Source organism: Microtus oregoni, unplaced genomic scaffold, assembly GCF_018167655.1.
Source record: "Microtus oregoni isolate MIOR12 unplaced genomic scaffold, Mior012 000004F_ref0000308, whole genome shotgun sequence".
Taxonomy (NCBI): Eukaryota; Metazoa; Chordata; class Mammalia; order Rodentia; family Cricetidae; genus Microtus; species Microtus oregoni.
The window spans coordinates 37,373,628-37,391,017 of record NW_024543063.1 but is presented as its reverse complement, the minus strand read 5'-3'; positions in this window follow the sequence as shown (position 1 = coordinate 37,391,017).

Sequence of the window (17,390 nt, the reverse complement as noted above, 5' to 3'; positions counted from 1 at the left end):
TGTCTGCCTTAGTGGGGAGACTTCCCTGCAGCAGACAACCACTTATGCTGAATATGCTGACAGAAGGGTGGGGGTCTCAAGCCACCCCCAGACTGCCGTGTGAAGAGACCCCAAATATCACTTGCTTTCTGCCCCTCTTAAGATCAGAGTCCCTTGTAGGTGGTGACACCCAGACCTAGCAAGCAGTGGAAGGGCTGTGTCCGGGAACGCTGCTGTCAACAGGGCCCTGATGCTCTTACATCTTCCCTTCTCCTGAGACTGGTGACCTTCAGAGACCCGGGTACCACATGGCCGTAGTCTATAACCAGAGGCAACGGTCTGACTGTAGGGTGAGACTGAAGGGACCTGATCTAGGGTCGCCAAGGGCAGCTTCTGGAGGCTTCATGGCACAGCTGGGCCCTTGGGTGGGTACATGCCTTCAGTTCTCTACTCGCCAGCCTGTTCTGGTGAGTGGCGTCTCAAACCCAGTCCGACTTTTAGAACCCAGAGAAGATGAGAGGGAGCCTAGGCTGTGAAGACAAGTGGTTAGTGGAGGGTGGAGGCTGCAAACAAAAAAAAAAAAAAAGAAAGAAAGAAACTCTCTGAGCCAATCTTCTAACATATCTTCTTATATCTTGAGGATATTACAAAATAGCAAAGTTTTTTTTTTAAAAAAATGCTTATGAATAATTAGGTTTAACCATACTGACCCTCATAGAAGAGAAAATGGGAAGTACACTTGAACGAATTGGCACAGGAGACCACTTCCTAAATAGAACCCCAGTAGCACAGACACTGAGAGAAACAATTAATAAATGGGGCCTCCTGGAGCTGAGAAACTTCTGTAAAGCAAAGGATACGTTCAATAAGACAAAACGGCAGCTTACAGAATGGGAAAAGATCTTCACCAACCCCACATTGGACAGAGGGCTGATCTCCAAAATATACAAAGAACTCAAGAAACTTGATATCAAAAGAACAAATAATCCAATAAAAAATGGAGTACAGATCTAAACAGAGAACTCTCAACAGAGAAATCTAAAATGGCTGAAAGACACTTAAGAAAATGCTCAAAATCCTCAGTCATCAGGGAAATGCAAATCAAAACATACCTGTAAGAATGACCAAGATCAAAAACAATGATGACAGCTTATGCTGGAGAGGATTTGGGTAAGAGGAACACTCCTCCATTGTGGGTGGGAGTGCAAACTTATACAGCTGCTTTGGAAATCAATATGGTGATTTCTCAGAAAATTAGGAAACAATCTACCCAGCAATACTACTTTTGGGTATATACCCAAAAGATGCTCGATCATCCCACAAGGACATGTGTTCAACTATGTTCATAGCAGCATTATTTGTCATAGGCAGAAACTGGAAACAACCTAGATGCCCCTCAACTGAAGAACAGATAAGGAAAATGTGGTACATTTACACAGTGGAGTACTACACATCATAAAAAAATGACATCTTGAATTTTGCAGGCAAATGGATATATTTAAGATAAAAAAAAACCTATATTGATTGAGCTAATCCAGACCCAGACAGACAAAAATCATATGTACTCACTCATAGGTGGCTTTTAGCCATAAAGCAAAGGAAAACCAGCTTATAGTCCTCAACTCCAGAGAACCTAGACAACAAAGAGGACCCTAAGAGAGACCTATATGACTCTACATAGGAAGGAGAAAAAGACAAGATTTCCTGAGTAAACTGGGAGCGTGGGGGGGGGGGGATAGAAGTGTAGAGGGGAGGAAGGGAAGGGAGCGAACAAAAATGTGTGGTTCAATAAAAACGATTAAAAAATTCACTACTAATTTTCAAAAGAATGATATTTAATTGTGTCATCTTTAACCAAAATTTGTTTTGTTTTTATAGCATCTCTGCCCCCTCTTCATCTTCCGGATCTCCCTACCTCCCTCTCTCTCCACCCTCAGGAGCCTTTCCATGTTCATGCCACATGTGACCATTTACACCGTTCTTTGTTCTCTTCTAAAAATTCTTGTTCTCCCCGTGTTTCCTAAAAGTCCAGGCACCCTGTTGAATTAAGAGCGAAGGCAAGGAAACAGTTACCCTAAAACCTGTAACTGGGTGACAAGACCCTGCTAGAGACCCTTACTGAGAGCTCTCCTATTTGCTGTAGGCGATAACTAACACAGACCCAAACCGCCCACACTACACAGAATTAGAGACTGCAGAATGCTCAGCCCTAAAGGAATATACACCTCTCTCACATACACATCTCCCAAGGCTCAGGGATCGCTACACAAGAGGGGACAGAAAGAGTATAAGAACCAGAGACGGTAGATGACCACCAGAAAACATCCTCTGGACACAGCAGGACAGATGCACATGTGAACCCAGAGCGGTTGCAACAGCATGCACGAAACCTGGGCATGCTCCAGCTAGAGCAGATCCCAGCATGGAGGGAGGAGTTGGGTACCCAGTCACATCCCTGTGTTGGGAGGACTTGGCGGTTGTTAGCTGCTGGGAAAGGAAGGACAGGTTTTCTTCATGTAACTCAAGCCCTGGTATTTCAACCACGCTCCAGTGGAAGACCATATATCCAAGACAGTTTCGGGCAGCACAAGTTTATCTTGAAGGTTTAAAAAGAAAAGAAAAAGGACACAAATTTGGGTGGCTGATGAAGGAGGTGGATCTGGAAATGGCTGCGGAGGAGGTGGGGAATACGATCAATCATATTGTATGAAACTCACAAAAAAAACGAATTTTTTTATTTTTTAGGACAATCTTTTATTATATTTTACATGCCAATTCCAGTTTTGAGCAGTTGGAGGCATCCTCATTTTTGCTTTCAGTTTTAGGAAAAGAGTATTCAGCCTCCCACCTTAAGGGTGCCAATCTGTAATTTGTGCAGATGCTCCTTCTGAGTGCACAGACAATCCATTTTTAATCTATGCCTTAGTCTTAACCACTAAGGATATGGGGATTTTGTTTGTGTTTTTGCAGGGGTGGCTGTGGGTGGAGGTGGTGCTGGTGCTGGTAGCGAAGCAGGAGGAGGAAGTGGTGGTGCTGGTGGTGGAGGTAGAAGAGGAGGTGCTGGTGCTTTAGAGCTGGGACCTCACTATGTAGTCTTGGCCTAGAGCTCACTATGTAGACCAGGCTGGCCTCAAACTGACAGATATATACCTTTGGCTCATGAGTACTGGGATTAAGGACATGGGCCACCACCACCCAACTTTTTTTTTTGTTTCCTCATGAACAAGTATTGAATTCTTCCAATGCTTTTGTTGCACTGACTGAGAGGATCCTGTGGTTTTTATTTTCTTCTTTATCCTGAATCTTTGTATCACTGGGATAAGTTCTGGTTTGTAATGCTGTATAATTCTTTTGAATATTTTGCTGGATGTTATAATGTAACATTCTGTGAAGGATTTCACATGTATTCCTGAAAGTGCTACCCAAAGATTTTCTTTTCCTCCCTCCCTCCCTCCCTTTCTCCCTCCCTTTCTCCTTCCCTCCCTCCCTTCCTTCCTCCCTCCCTCCCTTCCTCCCTCCCTCTACCTCTCCTTCCCTTTCTTCCTTCCTCCCTGCCTTCCTGCCTTTGGATCTTCCTACCCTACCCTTATACTACTTCTTGGTGTTTAGATTTGGTACTGGAATAATTATAACATGAAGGCATTCTTGAAATGAACAGGGGAATTCCCCCTTCTGTTTTCAGATTGTGAGGAAATGGCACTAATTCTACCTCAAACATTTGGTGGAATTTTCTAGTGGATTTCCTGCAAGTATTCCTTTTGGAGAATGTATCAGTTACTTTTATGTCCCTGGGATAAAACTACCCAACCAATACAAAGAAGGGGATATTTATTTTGGCTCACAGCTTCAGAGGGTTGCAGGCCATCACGGTGAGGAAAGTATGACAGAGAGGTTCCTGTCCATGGTGGGGGGAGTGGGGTGCCCGATCTAGCCAGTTGGTGGCAGACCAGGAAACACAGAGATCAGGGCAAAGTCAGGTGCAGGTACTTCACTGTGCTGAGCCAACTCATCCACTTCTGCCTCCCAGGCCCCACCCCCTTAAAGGTCTCACAGCCTTCAAAGTAGCGCCTCTGGTTCCAGACCAATCACACAGCACCCAAGCCAGACTGCTGGATTTTAGACTCAAATGTAAACCATAACATGGAGTTTTAAAATTATGAATTAGATTTATATTGCCTTTTTTTTCCCTAGCTTTTTGGGAATCCAGACTAAGATTTTCATGCTAAGGAGGCACCTAGAACTGTTCATTGTATTGACTGTGCTCACAAACTTAATATGTTCTAATTATCTAATTTATCTCCCTTATATTTTTTGACCAATGGATTATTTAGCAATGTATTGGGTAATTTTCCATTGCTTACACATTTTCTTAATATTTTTCCATCATTATAATTGGCTTTTGGGTTGAATCTCTGTAATCAGAGAACACACTCTGTCTGATGTTCATCTTTTATGTTTGCTGGAGATTGTTTTACAGCTCAGGATACAGTCTATGTGGGGAGATGTTTTGTGGGCACCTCAAAGGCTGATGCTGTCACTGATGCTGGCTGGGCTGCTCTACTCATGTCAGCTCAAACCTGTTGGGTGAAGACTTGAGAGTTTCTGTGCTTAGCAGCTTTCTGCCTGGCTTTTCTGCTAAGTGTCCAGTGAGGATGTGAATATCTTCACTGTCACTGACCATGGGCTATTCCAACTGTACCGCTTTTTCTCTCATGTATTTTTCAGCTCTGTCATTGTCAGGGTGTGTTTTTATTCTCAGATTCTGTATGGTATGGTGGGTGCTTGACCATTTTATCATTTTGTAATGTTCCTCTTGGATAATTTTCTTTGCTCTGTAGTCTATTCTTCTGATATTTCTTTGGGTTAATGTCACCATGGTCTATGTTTTCACACGTTGACTTTAAAATTGTCTCTACCCAAGCCAGACGGTGGTGGGCACTCCTTTAATCCCAACACTCAGGAGCCAGATATAGGCAGATCTTTGTGAGTTTGAGGCCAGCCTGGTCTACAAGAGCTAGTTCCAGGTCAGGCTCCAAAGCTACAGAGAAACCCTGTCTCGAAAATAACCAAAAATAAATAAATAAATAAATAAATAAATAAATAAAATAAAAATGCCTCTACCCAAAGTCACTTCCCAATAAATAATAAAACATTTTTTAAGATGCACATCGGCATTTTTTTATTCACATAGTTAGACCACTTAGAATATTCATTGAGAGGCTAATGTCGCGATCTCACTTATGTTTCTGTGATACAATACACTGACAAAAAGCACCTTAGGGGAGAAAGGGTTCCAGAGAACAGTCCATGAAAGCAGAAAAGTCAAGCTGAACTTGAAACAGCCGGTTCCATCACAACCACAGTCAAGACTGGCGAGAACCGACACACGCATGCTCACTTGGTCAGCCCACTTTAATTCGCTCTTATCCAGCTTCTGGCCCAGCTCAAAAAACAGTGACACCTATATCAGGATGGGGCTTTGCAGAGCAGCTAACCCAATTTAGAAAATCCCCACAGGCCAACCTGATCTGGGCAATCCCTCCTCCTTGAGAGTCCCTTCCCAGGAAATACCAGATTTTTATCAATTTGACAATTAAAAACTAATCGCCACGACCAAAGCGAGGGTGGCTGTCAGCCTCTACAGACCCTCTGGGTGCCGGGACCACTATTGAACACGCACTCGGGATGAGAGCCCCCACTACCCACTCAGCATTTTCAGGCAGCAGAAGGTGGGAGGAGTCACGACCACGCCATAGTGGACATTTCCACCCTGAGCTTGACCCTTGCTGGTCTCTTCCACCTTGTGCGGGGCATTCCAGGGTCCTCAGGCAGCCTCTCTGCTTTTCATGCACAGGTTCTGTGCCTATGCAGTTAGAGGGGGAGTTGGAGGAGCATGCTCCCTCGATTTTACCCACAGCTGTGATCTGCAATCCATTTCCTCACTAAGATAGAGCACCAGAGCAAAGGACGTGATTACACAAAGTTCTAGTTCTCAAGTAAACTCACCTCTTAACGGTATGGCTTGTATGCGAAGTATTGCCAATTCTTATTTAGGACTTTGTATCCATGCGCACACATTTGAAGTTTGTATTTTCTGCCCTTATAATGCTCTGCTCAGGTTGTTTTTTTCTCAAAATTATTCTGACCCCACGAAACAAGTTAGTTAAGTATTCATTCCTATTCTACTGTATACAGTGGCTACCTAACTTATTGTTATTTGATAATGTATCTACAAGAATATAAAATGGACATTTAAACATAGAATTAATAATTGAGTTTAGCTGTTTTATAAACACACACATATATATATATATATATATATATCTACACACAATAAGCATATGAATAAAGGATAGCATTAACATGTGATCTTAACAGGTTTTCCAAATAGATAACCTATGTTAATAACTGATTGATACATACACTGTCAGCAACTAGTAAGCAAAGACAGTGTTGCAAGTCCAATGATACTAATCATGTTATTATAATGATTTGGATGTTACATTTCTCCCCCAGCATCCCATCTGCTGAGGTTTTTACTCTCCAGTGCAGAAGGGTTAGAAGGTGACACTACAGGTGCTGGGGGCTCTGACCTCAGCAATTAATTCTTCTATTGGTCGATTCATAATCATACACTAATGCAGAAGAAGGGTTGGAAACATTAGGACGCGAGGCCAAATTGAAGAAGCGGGTCACTGGAGGCTTGCCCTGGAAAGATAACCTCACCACCAGCCTCTTCTCCACTCTCTGAGCATCCTTTCCAGCATGAAGTCCATCCCACCATGCGGTCTCTGCCAGGACAGTTTGCCTTGTCTTGTACCCAAAGCAAGAAAGCTACCTGGCCACAGGCAGAAACCTCTTAGAACTGTGAACCAAATGAACCTTTCTTCCTTTAGGATTGATTTAGCCAAGTTTATTTTGAAGACTTATTTGTTTTTACTTTACGAGCATGAGTGTTCGCCTGTTTGTAGGTGTATGCACCCTCGTGCTTGCCGTACCGTGAGAGGCTAAAATTATATGGAGGGCATCAGATTATCTGGAGCTAGAGTTACAGGTGTGCCCCATATGGGCACTGGGAACTCAACCCTGGTCCTCTGCAAGAGCAACAAGTGCTCTTAACTGCTGAGTCATCTCTCCAGCCCCAGATTTTGCCAAGTTTGTTTGCTACAGTGACAGGAAAACAATAGGCACGTGACTAAACGGGATTTTTCAAGTGTGTAAGTCATTCACGCAAAAACCTGTACAGTATTGAAAGAATTATTATTTTGAATAAATCTACGGATGGCAAGACATAAAAATCATGAATCAGAACACTTGCTGTACATATTCCAATGCCACTAACAGGTCTACAGATTTCCTTTCCAGTCAAAATTCCAAAAGTAGTTTTGCGGAAATGAATAATCCTACTTAAATACTGTACAAAACATGTAAAGAAAAGCCACACAATTAGAAGGGAAATAATAAAGAGGGACATGCTACTAAATACTAACATAAGTCTGCATCCCATTAAGGCAATTATACCCACTAGAATATAATAGGCAGCCCCCCCCCCCAATAACAAATATACATTTTCGTGTGTAACAACACAGAGAACAGTAGAGAAATGGAGTCTTTTAGTAAATGGCTAAGTCTACTTTGTAACATTGTAACAAAATTCAACATGCTTACTAAGTTATAAAGACATAAATCATTCCTTACAGTTCCGGACATCAGGAAGCTCAATGTCAAGGTGTCAGCATCTAACACGGACTTCCTTGTGTCACAGCAAATGCTATAAATGCAAGAAAGCATGCATGTAGGACAGAGAAGCCAAGCAGGGCCTGCAGGCTGCCATAACCTGGTAGTTAGTTCTCACACAAGCTTGACACCCTCTGGAGTCATCTGCGAAGGGAGTCTCAGGGAGAGACTCTCTAGTCTCGATAATATTTTCCTGTGGGCACGTACAACAGGGGTTATCTTCGCAATATCAATTGGAGTGAGAAGGTCAGCCCACTGTGGGGGGCACCATTCCCTAGGCAGGGGGTTCTGGCCTCTGTAAGACTGGACTCAGCGTTTCCGAACAGACATCCAGTGCACTCGGCATTGCGCATGCTCTCACGCCATGCAAAGCCGACAAACGGCGTCTGAAACACCCCCGCTCAAATTTAAGACTGGTGATAAGGGTTGCAGCGGTGCTTTGAACAGGAAGTTTTCCATCCGTACAGAAACTAATGTTTAATTACAGAAAACAAAGGTTTTTCCAGCCACCATTCCACAGCATATAAGTATCATACTATCCTTGGATAGGCTTGTGTTAGACGTTACAAGTGCCTCGTATTTATTAGCATGTAAACTGTGTTCCTCTTTAACAAATGGTAAGATTATCTGTAGACCAAAGAATTGCATCCAAATAAATTTCTTTATGATTTGTCAGTAAAAGTTTGGTTTCTTTTTTTTTTTTAATTTTTTTTTATTGCGAAAAGAAGAAAAAAAACATAAACAAAAAAAAACAAGTTTCCACCTCCTCCCAGCCTCCCATTTCCCTTCCCCTCCTCCCACCCTTCTCCCCCTCCTCCCACCCTTCTCCCCCTCCCCCCACTCCTCCCCCCCCCTCCCTCTCCAGTCCACAGAGCAGTCCGGGTTCCCTGCCCTGTGGTAAGTCCTAGGTCCTCCCCCCTCCGTCCATATCTAGGAAGGTGAACATCCAAACTGGCTAGGCTCCCACAAAGCCAGCACATTAAGTAGGATCAAAACCCCCTGCCATTGTCCTTGGTGTCTCATCAGCCCTCATTGTTCGCCATGTTCAGAGAGTCCGGTTTTATCCCATGCTTTTTCGGTCACAGTCCAGCTGGCCTTGGTGAGCTCCCCGTAGATCAGCTCCACTGTCTCAGTGGGTGGATGCACGCCTCGTGGTCCCGAATTCTTTGCTCATGTTCTCCCTCCTTCTGCTCCTCCTTGGGACCTTGGGAGTTCAGTCCAGTGCTCCTGTGTGGGTCTCTGTCTCTATCTCTATCCATCACCAGATGAAGATTCTATGATGATATGCAAGATATTCGTCAGTATTGCTCTAGGATAGGGTCATTTCAGGTTCCCAATCCTCAGCTGCCCAAGGAACTAACTGGGAACCTCATCTTGGGCACTAGGGAGCCCCTCTAGGGTCAAGTCTCTTGCCCACCCTAAACTGGCTCCCTTAACTAAGAATTGTGGTTCCGTGCTCCCCTATCCACCTTTCCTTTATCCCAATTCTCCTGTTTCCCAGGTCCCCCCTCCTTCCCTTCTACCTTTTCTCTCCCCATCTCCCTTTACCCCCATCCCACCCCATCCCCAAGATCCCATTTTCTCCCCGGAAATTTGGTCTACTTCCCTTAGCCAAGAGGACAACTATATGTTTTTCCTTGGGTTCACCTTCTTACTTAACTTCTTTAGGTTCACCTCTTGTAGACTCCGTGGTCCTTATTTATGGCTAGAAACCAATTATGAGTGAGTACATCCCATATTCATCTTTTTGGGTCTGGGACACCTCACTCAGGATAGTGTTTTCTATTTCCATCCATTTGCATGCAAAATTCGAGAAGTCATTGTTTTTTACCGCAGCGTAGTACTCTAGCGTGTATATATTCCATACTTTCTTCATCCATTCTTCCATTGAAGGGCATCTAGGTTGTTTCCACGTTCTGGCTATTACAAATAATACTGCTATGAACATAGTTGAACAAATGCTTTTGTCATTTGATAAGGCATCTCTTGGGTATATTCCCAAGAGTGGTATTGCTGGGTCCAGGGGTAAGTTGATCCCGAATTTCCTGAGAAACCGAAACACTGACTTCCACAGTGGTTGCACAAGATTGCATTCCCACCAGCAATGGATGAGGGTACCCGTTCCTCCACAGCCTCTCCAACAAAGGTTATCCTTGGTGTTTTTGACTTTAGCCATTCTGACAGGTGTAAGATGATATCTCAAAGTTGTTTTGATTTGCATTTCCCTGATTGCTAAGGAAGTTGAACACGACCTTATGTGTCTTTTGGCCATTTGAACTTCTTCTGTTGAGAATTCTCTGTTCAGTTCAGTGCCCCATTTTTTAATTGGGTTAATTAGCATTTTAAAGTCTAGTTTCTTGAGTTCTCTATATATTTTGGAGATCAGACCTTTGTCTGTTGTGGGGTTGGTGAAAATCTTCTCCCAGTCAGTAGGTTGCCTTTGTGTCTTAGTGACAGTGTCCTTTGCTTTACAGAAGCTTCTCAGTTTAAGTAGGTCCCATTTATTCAATGTTGCCCTTAATGTCTGTGCTTCTGGGGTTATACATAGGAAGCGATCTCCTGTGCCCATCTGTTGTAGGGTATTTCCCACTTTCTCTTCTATCCTTTTCAGTGTGTTCGGGCTGATATTGAGGTCTTTAATCCATTTGGACTTGAGTTTTGTGCACGGTGAGAGATATGGGTCTATTTTCATTCTTCTACAGGTTGACATCCAGTTGTGCCAGCACCATTTGTTGAAGATGCTTTCTTTCTTCCATTGTATACTTTTAGCTCCTTTATCGAAAATGAGGTGTTCATAGGTTTGTGGGATAAAATCTGGGTCTTCTATACGATTCCATTGGTCGACTTCTCTGTTTTTATGCCAGTACCACACTGTTTTCATTACTGTAGCTCTGTAATAGAGTTTGAAGTCAGGGATGGTAATGCCTCCAGAAGATCCTTTATTGTATAGGATTGTTTTGGCTATCCTGGGTTTTTTGTTTTTCCATATAAAGTTGATTCTTGTCCTCTCCAGATCTGTGAAGAATTTTGATGGGATCTTGATGGGGATTGCATTGAATCTATAAATTGCCTTAGGTAGAATTGCCATTTTTACTATGTTGATCCTCCCAATCCAAGAGCAAGGGAGGTCCATCCATTTTTTGGTATCCTCTTCAATTTCTTTCTTCAATGCCTTAAAGTTCTTGTCAAATAAATCTTTCACTTCCTTGGTTAGATTTACCCCAAGATATTTTATGCTGTTTGTGGCTATCGTGAATGGTGAAGCTTCTCTGATTTCCCTCTCTGCTTCCATATCCTTTGTGTATAAGAGGGCGACTGATTTTTTGGAGTTGATCTTGTATCCTGCCACATTACTAAAGCTGTTTATCAGCTGTATAAGTTCTTTGGTGGAGTTTTGGGGGTCTCTTATGTACACTATCATATCATCTGCAAATAACGAAAGTTTAACTTCTTCCTTTCCAATTCGAATCCCCTTGATCCCATTATGTTGTCTTATTGCTATTGCTAGAACTTCAAGTACTATATTGAAGAGGTATGGCGAGAGTGGACAGCCTTGCCGTGTTCCTGAGTTAAGTGGGATGGCTTTGAGTTTCTCTCCGTTTAATTTGATGTTAGCTGTCGGCTTGCTGTATATAGCTTTTATTATATTCAGGTATGACCCTTGTATCCCTAATCTCTCCAAGACTTTTAACATAAATGGATGTTGAATTTTGTCAAATGCTTTTTCAGCATCTAATGAAATGATCATATGGTTTTTTTTTCAGTTTATTTATATGCTGGATTACATTGATAGATTTTCGTATGTTGAACCAGCCCTGCATCTGAGGAATGAAGCCTACTTGATCATAATGGATAATTTTTCGGATGTGTTCTTGGATTCGATTTGCCAGTATTTTGTTGAGGATTTTTGCGTCGATATTCATGAGTGAGATTGGCCTGTAGTTCTCTTTCCTGGTTGAGTCTTTGAGTGGTTTTGGTATCAGAGTAATTGTGGCTTCATAAAAGGAATTTGGTAATGACCCTTCTGTTTCTATATTGTGGAATACATTAAGGAGTATAGGTATTAGGTCTTCTTGGAAGTTCTGGTAGAATTCTGCATTGAAACCATCTGGTCCTGGGCTTTTTTTGGTAGGGAGGTTTTTGATAACAGCTTCTAATTCTTTGCGACTTACAGGTCTGTTTAGATTGTTCACCTGGTCCTGGTTTAGTTTTGGTAGATGGTATTTGTCTAAAAAAGTGTCCATTTCTTTTACATTTTCCAGTTTTGTGTTATACAGGCTTTTGTAATATGATCTGATGATTCTCTGAATTTCCTCTGTGTCTGTGGTTATGTCCCCCTTTTCATTTCTGATCTTATTGATTTGCGTATTCTCTCTCTGCCGTTTGATTAGTTTGGCTAGGGGTTTATCAATCTTGTTGATTTTCTCCAGGAACCAGCTTTTTGTTTCATTGATTCTTTGGATTGTTTTCTGTGTTTCTATTTTGTTGATTTCAGCCCTCAATTTGATTATTTCCAGTCTTCTACTCCTCCTAGGTGAGTCTGCTTCTTTTTTTTCTAGAGCTTTCAAGTGGGCTGTTAAGTCTCCAGTATGTGCTTTCTCTGTTTTCTTTAGGTGGGCACTTAGTGCTATGAACTTTCCTCTCAGGACTGCTTTCATAGTGTCCCATAAGTTCGAGTATGTTGTTTCTTTATTTTCATTGAATTCAAGGAAGACTTTAATTTCTTTCTTTATTTCTTCCTTAATCCAGATATGGTTCAGTAGTTGACTGTTCAGTTTCCATGAGTTTGTAGGCTTTCTGGGGGTAGCATTGTTGTTGAATTCTAACTTTAATCCATGGTGATCTGATAAGACACAGGTGGTTACTAATATTTTTTTGTAACTGTGTAAGTTAGCTTTGTTACCAAGTATATGGTCAATTTTTGAGAAGGTTCCATGAGCTGCAGAGAAGAAGGTATATTCTTTCCTCTTTGGGTGGAATAATCTATAGATGTCTGTTAAGTCCATTTGCTTCATTACCTCCATTAATTCTCTAATTTCTCTGTTAGGTTTCTGTCTGATTGACCTGTCCATTGGTGAGAGAGGAGTGTTGAAGTCTCCTACTATTAGTGTGTGCGGTTTGATGTCTGCCTTGAGTTTTAGTAATGTTTCTTTTACATACGTGGGTGCTTTTATATTAGGGGCATAGATATTCAGGATTGAGACTTCTTCCTGATGAATTGTTCCTGTTATGAGTATAAAATGTCCCTCTCCATCTCTTCTGATTGATTTAAGTTTGAAGTCAACTTTGTTAGAAATTAGTATGGCCACACCTGCTTGTTTCTTAGGTCCATTTGCTTGATAAGCCTTTTCCCAGCCCTTTACTCTGAGTAGGTGCCTGTCTTTGTGGTTGAGGTGTGTTTCTTGTAGACAGCAGAATGTTGGATCCTGTTTTCTTATCCAATCTCTTAGCCTGTGCCTTTTTATAGGTGAGTTGAGCCCATTGATATTAAGTGATATTAATGACCAGTGGTTGTTAACTCCGGTCACTTTTTTAGTAGTAGGGTTTGTGTGTTTTCCTTCTTTGATTTGCGCTGGTGAAGAGTCTCTAGATGTCTGAGTTATTGTGGTCATTGTTGGATTCCTTGGTTAGTGATTTTCCTTCTATTATTTTCTGTAAGGCTGGATTTGTGGCTACGTATTGTTTAAATTTGTTTTTATCCTGGAAAATTTTGTTTTCTCCATTTATAGTGAATGAAAGTTTGGCTGGATATAGTAGTCTGGGCTTGCATCCGTGGTCTCTTAGTTTTTGGAGAACATCTATCCAGGACCTTCTGGCTTTCATGGTTTCCATAGAGAAGTCAGGTGTAAGTCTGATAGGTTTACCTTTATAAGTAACTTGGCCTTTTTCCTTTGTGGCTCTTAATATTCTTTCTTTATTCTGTATATTTTGTGTTTTGATTATTATATGGTGAGGGGATGTTTTCTTTTGATCCAGCCTATTTGGTGTTCTGTATGCTTCTTGATCCTTCATAGGTACATCTGTCTTCAGTTTGGGAAAGTTTTCTTCTATAATTTTATTAAGTATATTTTCTGTACCGTTGAGCTGCACTTCTTCTCCTTCTTCTACTCCAATTATTCTTAGGTTTGGTCTTTTTATTGTGTCCCATATTTCCTGAATGTTTTGTGATGAGAGTTTGTTGGACTTGCTGTTTTCTTTGATCAGAGTGTTTATTTTCTCTATGTTATCCTCAGAATCTGAGATTCTTTCTCCTATCTCTTGTATTCTGCTGGTTATACTTGATTCTGTAGTCTCTATTCGTTTACCTAGATTTTCCATGTCCAGCCGGCCCTCTGTTTGTGTTTTCTTCTTTGCCTCCATTTCAGTTTTCAAGTCATGAACTGTTTCCTTTATCTGCTTGATTGTTTTTCCTTGGTTTCCTAGGGTATCATTCACTGATTTACTCAATTCCTCGAACTTTCTATTATACTTCTCATCCATTTCCATAAGGGCGTTTTTTATATGCTGTTTAAGGGTGTCAATCACTTTCATGAAGTCAGTTTTTTCTACTTCTTCTTGATTAAGGTGTTCATGTCCTCCTGTTGTGGGGTCACTGGCTTCTGGTGGTTCAGTGTTGTTTTTCAGATTGTTGGGAGAATTCCTGCATTGGCGTCTGCCCATCTCTTCCTCCCAATACTCCCTTTTGGATCTTCTTTTACAGGATCAGGTCTTCTTGCCCACTGATGTACCTTCCCAGTGATGTCACTCCCCAGAGATGTTTCTCCACAATGATGTTTCACTCAGTGCCCAGATCGAAACTCCGCGCTGCCTGGTTAGCTCGCGAACAAAGGGCCCACCCTGCTCGCTGCGGGCAGGCTATGGGAACAAAGGAGCTACCAGCCACCCCTTTGTCCTCCCGGTTCGGTCCCAGCGTCCTAGCAGGCTGGGCAGGGAGGCGCTATGCCCCAAAGGAGGGAGAGAGGGAGGGAGACAGGGGGTGTGGGGATCTGGATGTAAGCTGAATGGGATAGAAATAGAGAGGCGGTTTGGGCAGTTTAGCCCCTGTGGGATGGCTTGGAAGTGTGGGCGGGCTGAGGTATGTTCCCAGCTGCCGCAGCACTCACTCACCACAATGATGTTTCACTCGGTGCCCAGATCGAAACTCCGTGCTGCCTGGTTAGCTCGCGAACAAAGGGCCCACCCCGCTCGCTGCGGGCAGGCTATGGGCAAAAGTTTGGTTTCTATACCCACTTTTATACACACAGGGCCAGACAGAATTTTGTCAGGGAGGGCTGGAGAGATGGTTCAGAGGTTAGGAGTGCTGGCTACTCTTGCAGAGGACCTGGGCTCAACTGTCTGTAACTCAAGTTCCAGGGGCTACGTCATCCTCTTCTGGCCTCTGTAGTCACTAGGCGCACACATGGTGCATAGACGAACAAGTAGGCAAAGCACCCATACACATTAAATAGAAGATAGATAGATAGATAGATAGATAGATAGATAGATAGATATAAAAACTTGTCAGGGAAAAAGAGGTTGTACCTGACTAACACTTAAGATTCCCTGCTGTAGAGCACTATAAATCCTGTTTAATTTGACAAATAATGCAAAATCTCAGGAGGAAAATAAAACACGTTATAGATAGTGCAGCCCGACTCAGAAGTGGCCAGCTGAGTGTCAAAGCTCCACAGAATGGTGAAGACAATTCCAAGAGGAAATTCAAGGTCACTCACGTCCCCTCTATCCCATCTGGCTAACCAGAAATGGGAGGCAGTCAGAAACAAGAGAGGCCCCTCCTGTCAGAAAGAAAGCCTTTCGCTTTGACAGTTAAGCATGCGGAAGCATCGAGTCTGCCCGCACTTTTGATTTTCCGAGGGATTGCATGTTTTAGCCACTAACAGTTTCACTGGTGTTGAAGGCTATCTAGCACTTAGCATGAGTTAAAAAGAAAGGGGCGGAGATGGGAGGCGGCAGAGAGGGTGGAAGGAATGCCCAGCCCTCCCTGACAAAATTCTGTGTGGCCCTGAGTGTATAAAAGTAGGTATAGAAACCAATGTACCTAGGACAGGGCACAAGGCAGGCCAGATCCCTCCAAGGCATTTTAGACAGCACAACCTTGGATATTCATTATACTCCCACCCCCAAAGAAAAGGCATAAAAATTAAACCAAGGAATTAATTCGAGTGCAAAGTCGATGAGGAGAAAATGGCTCATATTCTCCTCATTGATTTCCTATGCACAGAGTCCAACTTGACGGCTGGTGGACGTCGGCTGGGCCCCTTCTCATTTCTTTCTGCCCCGTTGGGCTCTCCTGCCAGGGTCTTTGCTGCTGGAGTCCTGCTCGCCTCTAATCACGGCTGTCAGCTACAGAACGAGTTTGACACCCTGACTCCAGAAATGAGGGCGCTTGCCCCCATGCCTACGCAGCCCCTTCCTTCATTAAGGCTGATTGACATAACGGATCGGGTGTACAGTCAGAGCTTTGTAAGAAAAACAAATAGAGATATGTAGATTCAAGTGGAAATCTCCTTGATCAGAAACCCGAGGAGGGAGGGGGGCAAAGAGCCAAGACTTTACACAATTCAACCAGAGTTGCTGCCAAGACCCACATTTTTATTCCTATAGAACAATACAATCAGCTGAGACAATACACACCTCCACGTGCACACGCATATGCGCGCGCATGCGCACAAACACACACACACACACACACACCTCCGATTCACTCTTCTACTGTGTGATTGTTAGTTTTAATTGCCAATAGGACACGATGTAGAATCACTGAGAAAAAATTTTAGTGCGGGATTGTCTGGATCAGGTCGGTTTGTGGAAATGTCTATGGGGGTTATCTTATGTTAATTGATAGGGAAAGACCCAGCCTAAATGTAGAGGCACTATTCCCTAAACTAAGTACTGAATTGTATAAGGACTAGAGAAAAAACGAATCCAACATAGGCATCCACTCATCCTCTCTCTCTCTCTCTCCCTCTCTCTCTCTCCCCTCCCTTCCTCTTTCTCATCCCGCTCTTTCTTCCTGTCTTTCTTTCTCTGCTGAGACTGGATCTAACTAGCTGCTTCAAGTCCCTGCCTTGACTCCCCCACAATGATGATTGCAACCTGGAATTGTAAGCTAAACCGGACCCTTTCTCCTAAGTTGCTCTTTGTCACGGTATTTTATCACAGCAACAGAAATAACACTAGACCATCCTACAACCCTTTCTCGATTGCCTCAACTCTAGAATCAAATACTCAGTGATAAGTGGAACCAGTTAGTTCAGACATGAGCATCCTCACTGCATGCTACCATATCCATAGTGTATTATGGTTTCCCAAGTAGACAGTACTGTATCTCACGTGGGTATTATGATGCACCCACGTGGGTATCAGATACCTCGCCTAGGGAGGTAGAGTGGTTGGCTGCTCTTGCCTGGTTCCAGGGACAAGTGGTTGCCACATCTCCAGAAAACATGGAAAGGGGGAGAAATCAGACCCACGCAAGACACAGGAGTTCCCTTCCCACCGCGACCCCATTGCCTTGAGATATATCTGGAAGGAATTCCCTCTGCCTGCCTTCTAGAACCTTTCGCTAGACTGGAAGCAGCCTGCCAGAGGCAGTGAGGAAATCCCGCTTCTGAAACAGCCTGAAGGTTGCGCAAGCCTGAAGGTTGCGCAGGCGCAGCCCCACAGCTTTCTGG